The sequence below is a fragment of the Pelobates fuscus genome, chromosome 3 (assembly GCF_036172605.1).
Source record: "Pelobates fuscus isolate aPelFus1 chromosome 3, aPelFus1.pri, whole genome shotgun sequence".
NCBI lineage: Eukaryota > Metazoa > Chordata > Amphibia > Anura > Pelobatidae > Pelobates > Pelobates fuscus.
Genome location: NC_086319.1, coordinates 77,627,154 through 77,634,845, shown reverse-complemented (window position 1 = coordinate 77,634,845; position 7,692 = coordinate 77,627,154). Strand labels below are relative to the sequence as shown.

General features: G+C 44.8%; 1 protein-coding gene across 1 annotated transcript in view; it reads left to right on the top strand.

Moving 5' to 3' along the window:
• The window catches only part of RMND5B (required for meiotic nuclear division 5 homolog B), a 111,463-nt gene that overhangs the window by 101,677 nt on the left and 2,094 nt on the right, over positions 1 to 7,692 (top strand). The gene's annotated exons all lie outside the window — the stretch shown is intronic.

Here is a 7,692-nt window from a genome sequence, read left to right as displayed (position 1 = left end):
ATTTTTTATTCTGTATGCATGAACCTTTTGCTTAGCTAGCTGTGTACAAATGTACCAAACTTTACTATGTATAGCTGGTGAAAGGGATGCAAGCAAAGTCAGCATTTTATTTTCATAAAATGTTTAACATATTTGCATTTGAAAGCGGTTCAGTCAGTTGGCTATTAATTCACATGTGCAATATTCCTGATGTTTGGTTTGAAGAGTTTCTAATAAAGCACATTGTACAGCGGAGGCCTGTTTTGGTTGTTTTTGTACATACCTGATAAACGTGTGTGTGTGTATATATTTACCTTCAATAAATTCATTCACTGGCTGAATTATGTTTTGATTTGTAATCCTGTAATAAAACCAGCATGTCTTTGAAGAGGGAACGTGGTCAGGATTGCACTACTTTTCCCTTGTGTGACAAACGCTCCCTTTCCCTCACTATACCCTTTTCCAAGATGGAGTTTTTAGGCACATATGCAAGTTAGGAGGAGTCTTGGGGCTGACACAGTATTTAACTGTAATGTCATTACGGCCATTACGGAAGTGCCGTAGCCTGGCAGGGAGGTATCCTCAGTATGCAGGAGAAGAAATAAAAACAGAATATAGTGCTCTCTATATGTTAAAAATAAGAATAAAAATAACACTAGATATACTCACAAATGGGGAGCAAATGGAGGTATTGCTCAATCCCAAAGCGCTTAGGTGGTATTATCCCCACCAAGGATATCACTGTGTGAGTCTTCTGGGGAAAAAAAAAAGCTTGAAAGATAGTTCTGGAATCTCCAAGTGGCATAAAATGAATAATTTTTTTTATTTTTATTTTTGCTCCAAATAAAAGTTAAGAACAAAGTTTAAAAGAATTATAAAACACTAATGCGTTTCACCTATAACAGGCGTTCTCAAAGTGTCCTATACAAAATCATTTTATTCATTACATCCATCCAAATTTATTGTTTTTATTTTACCAACAACGCCTTTTATTATTTTGTTGATTTTGCCGGGCCGGTGTGCCATTTCCGGTGGGCGTGGATATCATTGAAGTGGCTGCCGTCCCCGTCCATTGATTCCCCCTGAATATTCTCGTTGTATATTCCTGGAGGGATACTGCCTGTGATAAAGGGGTGTGTTTGCTGCCCAAAGAGCACAAAGGATCTATTTACGGAGCCAATACTGCATAGGCTCCTGTCCATGTGCGTGGCTTCAGTCATTTATTACCATCAATTGTCTATTTTTGGGAACCGTTATTTGTTATATGTACATGACGTTAATCCCGATGTCTTATCTGTACTCCTTTTACCCTTTCACTCCATTCCTACTACTGTCCTATCAGTATTTGCACGTAAGCACTTACTTTTTAATGTATAAAACCCAGCTGACGAACAAATGAGAGGCTTATTTTGAATACCAACAGGTGCCCGGTGTCTAATTCGTGCTCCTACAAGTGCACTTGTAATAACAATTTAGGCTTCCTCTGAATATAACAAAGATCAATATTTGGATCTATATCAGCCACGAGCTCCTGGAGGAGTCTTCTAGCCAGCCTCCTGCCCAAGGACTATGGGCCATGTAAAAGACACTGCCCGGTTACTGCGGTGGAGCCTGGCCCTACAATAATACGACTTTTCCATTCATTATAGACTTGGTAAGCACAATAGGAATGCCAATGGGTTATCACAACAGACAGAACTAGAAAAGTGATGTGAGTACTCCCCCGGACATCCCCAAGCCGGTCCCTTGTGATGCCAGGTTGTGGTTAAGGGGGAGCTGTGTGGCAGAATTACTACTCATTCGTCTATTTGTGTACGGGATAGAGGACCTAACTACACTTTTATTCCCTTTGTTCGCAAATCATGTTTGGGCTTCAGTAGAAGATTGTGCTTATCCCATTCTAAATATGATAAAAATGAGGCTTGCGTATTGATCTGTAGGTGGATATTGGTGTCTCCTTTTGGATATGATATCGGAACACAGGGTTTGTTCATATCAAAGGACTCCTTATCTAGGAGGGAATCAGGACATATGGCAAGTGAGAGAGTTAGTTTATACTGAAGCCAGACTTCCAGGCCAATTATGTGTGCCTTCTCACACCTTGCAGAGTGGCTCAGTTGGGGTACCAGCTTGAAAAAGGAATTTGGATTGTAAACTCTGACCTCCCATGCAATCAAATTAGCCCCTTTTGAAAATGTATTTTTAGAGTGTTTTAGAATATTGTATATTTTTCTGTAGAGGATCCTGGGAGGAAAAGACCTGTATTATTATATGGGAGACCCATGTAGGGGTCTGTGCATATAAGCCGCGTGTGTTCCAATAAACCGCCATTAACTCCCAGAACTATGTTTTGTCTGGATGTCTGTATGCTTTAATGGTTCCAGTGGCTGAAGGAAGGAATTAGAGGAGGTAACCAAACGTGTTACCTGTGGACCGCTACCCCTTGTTTTTCATTTAAAAAAAAAATCTGAATAAAATCTATATAAACAAAAAAAAACCTGGAATCCACGTTAAGCTTGTATTCTCATTTGTTACATAAAATAGAGCATTTTTAAATCGGCACCATGTGTTACTTTACCCCAAACACTCAATTTACCATTTGATCACTAAAGCCAACAGACATTTTCTGACAAACTACCATCTTTCTATAATACCCACCAGACTTTAGGCAGTCTCCCTCGTTGAGTTATAAGAGAAATACCAGTTTACGATACATTTTAGTGCATATTGACCAATATTTATTAAAGCGGCACTGTCATGATAAATCTGCTTTTTTTTTTTTTTTATTTCCTCATTCAGAATCTGCTCTTTTCTTTGTCTGATCTAATTTTCTTTAAAACATAAGTCAAAGTAGGTTCCATTTCCTGTGTCGAGAAGGAGAATGATGCATAGTGTGGGAAAACTTTGACACCGGAAATGGAGCTGACTTAAAAGTTCCCCCTTGTGTCAGAGAATATCAGGCGTTGGAAAACTACATGACAAAGTAGTCCCTATTTTATCTCATGTTTTAAAGAAAACTAGATCAGAAATAAAGAAAGCAGAGCAGATCCTGAGAGAGGAAGAAAAGAGGAACCAATAGTAGAATGTGAAGTCTGCGCAATAGTGTTGCTTTAATGGCGCAAATATCTACAGCAGGTATTTTAGATGAGATATTATAAAACCCACATACAGGCAAATGCCATCAGATGAGACTTCACTTTGAAAACACTTTTTTTGGTTGAAGTAATCCTTTAATGACTGCAGTAAAATATTATTCAACCTTTCCTGGAGGAAGGCCAAAAATGATCACCTCTGTGGTTTACTGATATAGACCCTGTATCTGTACATGTATGTAGAGGGAATAAAGATTGAGAATTCTTAAGGCAGTCTGCACACTGCATTTAAGGGAACCAAATATTCTTTTAAAATCTTCATTGTAAAAATATACGGCTATAATTGTAGATTATGCTAGCTTTAGTGTACCTATAATCTTAATTTTATAAATGACAGGAGGCGAATATTTGCTTAAGTCTCTCTTTACTAGAACTCCACAGCAGCAAAAAACACAGAGAGTTCAACTGTTTTACGTATAAATGTCACACTAGTTTAGTTTGGCTATTGGTCCAATCTGGAAGGTTAATCTATTGTAAAACTTATAAAACTGTGCTCACATTAAGCTACAGTATTAATAATTACAGTTATGAGACCTTTACTTCGACAGCGTTACTGTCAACCTACTCAATGTGTCTAAAATGCGTTAACTGCCATCTTATTATCGGACATAACTTGACTCTGCTTGTCTACTACTTTCAAACAATGTGTGTTTATTTGATGCCTACCCGTTTGACACTCATGTCCGCAACAAAAAACATGTTTGTAAAATGTCCATGCCTGTCTAATAAAAACCGTTGGAATGAAAAAAAAACACAGAGAGTTAAACAACCAATCAGAAAATAGTAAGGAGACCATATAACTCCCTTCCCAACATTCCATTTCCTCTTTCGAGCTGCGACAACAAACACAGTCAGGAAAAAAAAAACATAACACAATATAACAATAACGATCCATCTTGACATAAATAACGGTTCACGTAGAAACTGTTCAACCGAATCGAAGACCTGAACTTGACCTCATCTTCAGAACTTTACACTGAAACGAGAGAAACAGAGTCGAAAAATGTGATTAAACAATGAAATGTACGCATAAAGTCATGTAGCCACCCAGCACAATTTTGTAGGAAAAAAACACCAAGTCTATCGGCCCCGCCCCAGGAATTGAAAATACCGAAATAAGTAATCACTAGAGAAACTGACCAGTTGTATAAATTTTTATTCAAATTCAACATACAAGAACAAAAATAAAAACAAGGGTCGGGAAACAAAAGGGTGGGAAATATTCGCCTCCTGTCATTAATAAAATTAAGATTATAGGTACACTAAAGCTAGCATAATCTACAATTTTATAACATGACAGGAGGCTTCATATTTGCTGTTTCAACGCTCATTCAGAAGAGCCAACGATGCATGTTCCGCCGGTCTGAAATAGAATCTCCGGAAGGTGTCCTCTCGAGACCAGTCTGCTGAACGTAGAATATCGGATAGGGAAGCACCCGCTATCAGTGCACCTGATGCTGCCGCACCCCTAACCGAGTGAGCACCGAATGAGGACTCCACGCCGGCCAACAATAGTAGCCATCGGATCCAGCGAGCTAGGGTAACGTTCGAAACCGGTTTGTGTGGGCGTACGTAGGAAATCAACAGTTGTCCCGATTGTGAGTGTCGAAGCGGTTTGGTAATTGCCACATAACGAAACAGGGTAGAAACTACGCAGAGTCTAGGGGCCTCTTGAAAAAAATGGTTGAAGACTGCAGAAGAGTCGGATTTGGTACGTCTCGATACCGAAAAAGTCACCCCGTCTGGGGAAAAAGAGAAGGCGTTAACGTCAAAAGCCCTAACTTCGGAGACCCGACGAAACGACTCCACGCACAAAAGAAGTGCAAATTTGGCTGACAGTTGTTGTAGAGAGAGATCCTGATTCTCCGGCCAAGACTGAACGAAATCCAAGGAGAAGGAGCGGATCCCGACAAGACAGTTCCAGTAATTCTGGAAACCAGGCCTGGCCCTGCCAAAGAGGCGCCAGCAACACCAACGATACTTGTTGACGCCGTAACTGAAGTAGGACCCTGGAGATCATAGTGAACGGTGGAAAAGCATAGGCTCCCTGTGACGGCCAGTCCTGAAGGAAAGCGTCCACTGCTGTGCACGTCGGGTCTGGGAGCCAGCTGAAGTAATTCGGGATCTGGAAGTTCGTTCTGGCCGCGAACAGGTCCACCGTGAATGGGCCCCTTTGTCGTACCACTTCGAGGAAGACTTGCCGATGTAGTCGCCAATCGCTGGCATCCCTCCAGTGTCTGGAGAACCAGTCTGCCGTCAGGTTCGATACACCTGGGAGATACTCCACCTGGAGAGTGATATTGCGTTGAAGGCAAAAGTTGTAAATCTCCTTCGTGACTTCCGTCAGTGCTCGAGAACGGGCCCCCCCCAGGCGGTTGATATACTGCACCGCCGAGATATTGTCCATCCTTAGCAGGATGCAGCAATCCGACAGGTGACCCGCAAGGCTGCGTATAGCGAACGACCCCACAATCATTTCCAGGCAGTTGACGTGATATCCTGCCTCCGTGTTCGACCAGGGAGGCGATCGTGCAAGTCGCACCCCAGCCCCACAGGCTTGCATCCGATTCTAGGACAAAGTCCAGGGTCGGCCCGAAAATCGCCTTGCCGTTCCAGGCCGACATGTGTAACAGCCACCAGCGGAGTTCGGTCGTGACTTCCTGTGTGAGAGGAATTCGCTGGTCGTATGAGGGTGTCCGGCACAGGAAGTGTGCTTTCAGGCGCTGCATGGCCCTGTAGTGAAGGGGACCCGGATAGATGGCTTGTATAGAAGCGGACAGGAGGCCCACTACCCGTGCCAAGACCCTGAGGGGGATCATATCCTGGCGTAGAATCCATCGAATCTCTTTCCGAATGGCCGTGATCTTCGTCTGGGGGAGTCGTAGGATGCACTGAATCACATCTATCTCGAAACCCAAAAATTTAACCAATTGCGTCAGCGTCAGGGCCGACTTCTCCCGGTTGACCACAAACCCCAGGGATTCGAACAAGGAGACCGTGAAGGCCGTCTGAGATTTCAGCCTGGAGGCGTCCTCGCAGAAAAGAAGCAAATCGTCCAGGTAGATCAGGCATCGAATGCCTCTGGAGCGCATGCATGCAGTCACCGGTTTCAATAGCTTGGTGAAACACCACAGAGCCGAGCTGAGGCCAAAGGGAAGGCAGGTGAATTGACATGGCCTCCCTTTCCAAACGAATCGTAGAAATCGACGATAGTCGGGCGCCACCGGAACGGACAGGTATGCGTCCTTTAGATCTAGTCGAGTGAACCAATCCCCTTGATGTAAGAGGTCCCGTAGGAGATGGACGCCTTCCATCTTGAAGTGATAAGAAATGAAGGCGTTCAGACTTCTCAGGTTTATAACCGGGCGGAATTCTCCCGTCTTTTTCTTGACTAGAAAAATGGAGCTGAAGAAACCTCCTTCGTCCGGTGCCCACTGAACTGCCCCTTTGTCGAAGAGGGCCTGTATCTTGGCATCCACCAGGGCCTTTGATTCCCTCGATGATACTGGAGTCCGGGGGTGGAACTCCTGAACAGATGGTGAATGGAAATCTATAACATAACTTTGGACCGTTTGGAGGATCCATGCGTCCGAAGAGATGTCTCTCCACCTGTCGAGACAAAAACATAATCTGCCGGCATGCAAATGTTGAAAAACATGTGGTGTCATGTGTCTCACCTGAGGGCAGTCTGCCTCGACCACGTGCACAGTTTCCTCTGCCACGGTCCAATCTCCAGGAGGTGAAGGACCCGAGCGGTAGCTGGGGAAGAAAGATGGTGTTCGGGATTCCTCGTTGACCCGAAGGCCAGAAGCGGCTGGAGGCACAACCCCTCTGCCTATCCTCCCTGCCAAAAACACGTGAAGACTGAGAACATAATACCCTTCTCCTCGAAGACTGCGCCTTATTCAGGGTAGCATAGAGGTTAACGTGCCTCTGGAGCTCCTTGATGAAGGGCTCCCCGAATAACAGGCTTTTGGCCAACGGGCCCAACTCCTTTGAACCCAGCTCCGACAACTTAGCGTCCATGCGCATGAGGACCGCTCTTCTCCGTTCCGTGCATAAGGCCACGTTGGAGTTGCCCAGCAGGCAAACGGAGCGTAATGCCCAATCTCTGATGGCAGTAGCGTCCAGGGGAGAGCTCTGTGTGACAGCCTTGTCCGCCATGGTAAGGATCCGCGACAGTGGCCCCAGTATGTCCAGCACCTTATCTTGTGCGAGGCGGAGGTTGCGTTCGACCCCTTTCTTGGGATCGCGACCAGTCCAGGTCAAGTAGGTGGAGACCATCGGATCAAATTCGGGTGTCACAGCGACCTTGTCTGGCAAGGTGGGCCTGGGGCATTCCGCCCTCAGCCTCCTTTCGAACTGCCCAATCGAGGGGTCTGCGAACCCAATAATGAACGAACTGGGCCAGATGTTCGGGTAGAGACCACTCAGGAGACCGGGGGTGCCGGATGTTGCGTGGGTCGAAGAGGGGTTCGCCCGTGGCGTCCAAGAACACGTCCTCCCCAAGGGGGGCGTTAAGGTTTTCTGAGGTGGTCTCACCGGCGTCCTGTCGGTATGC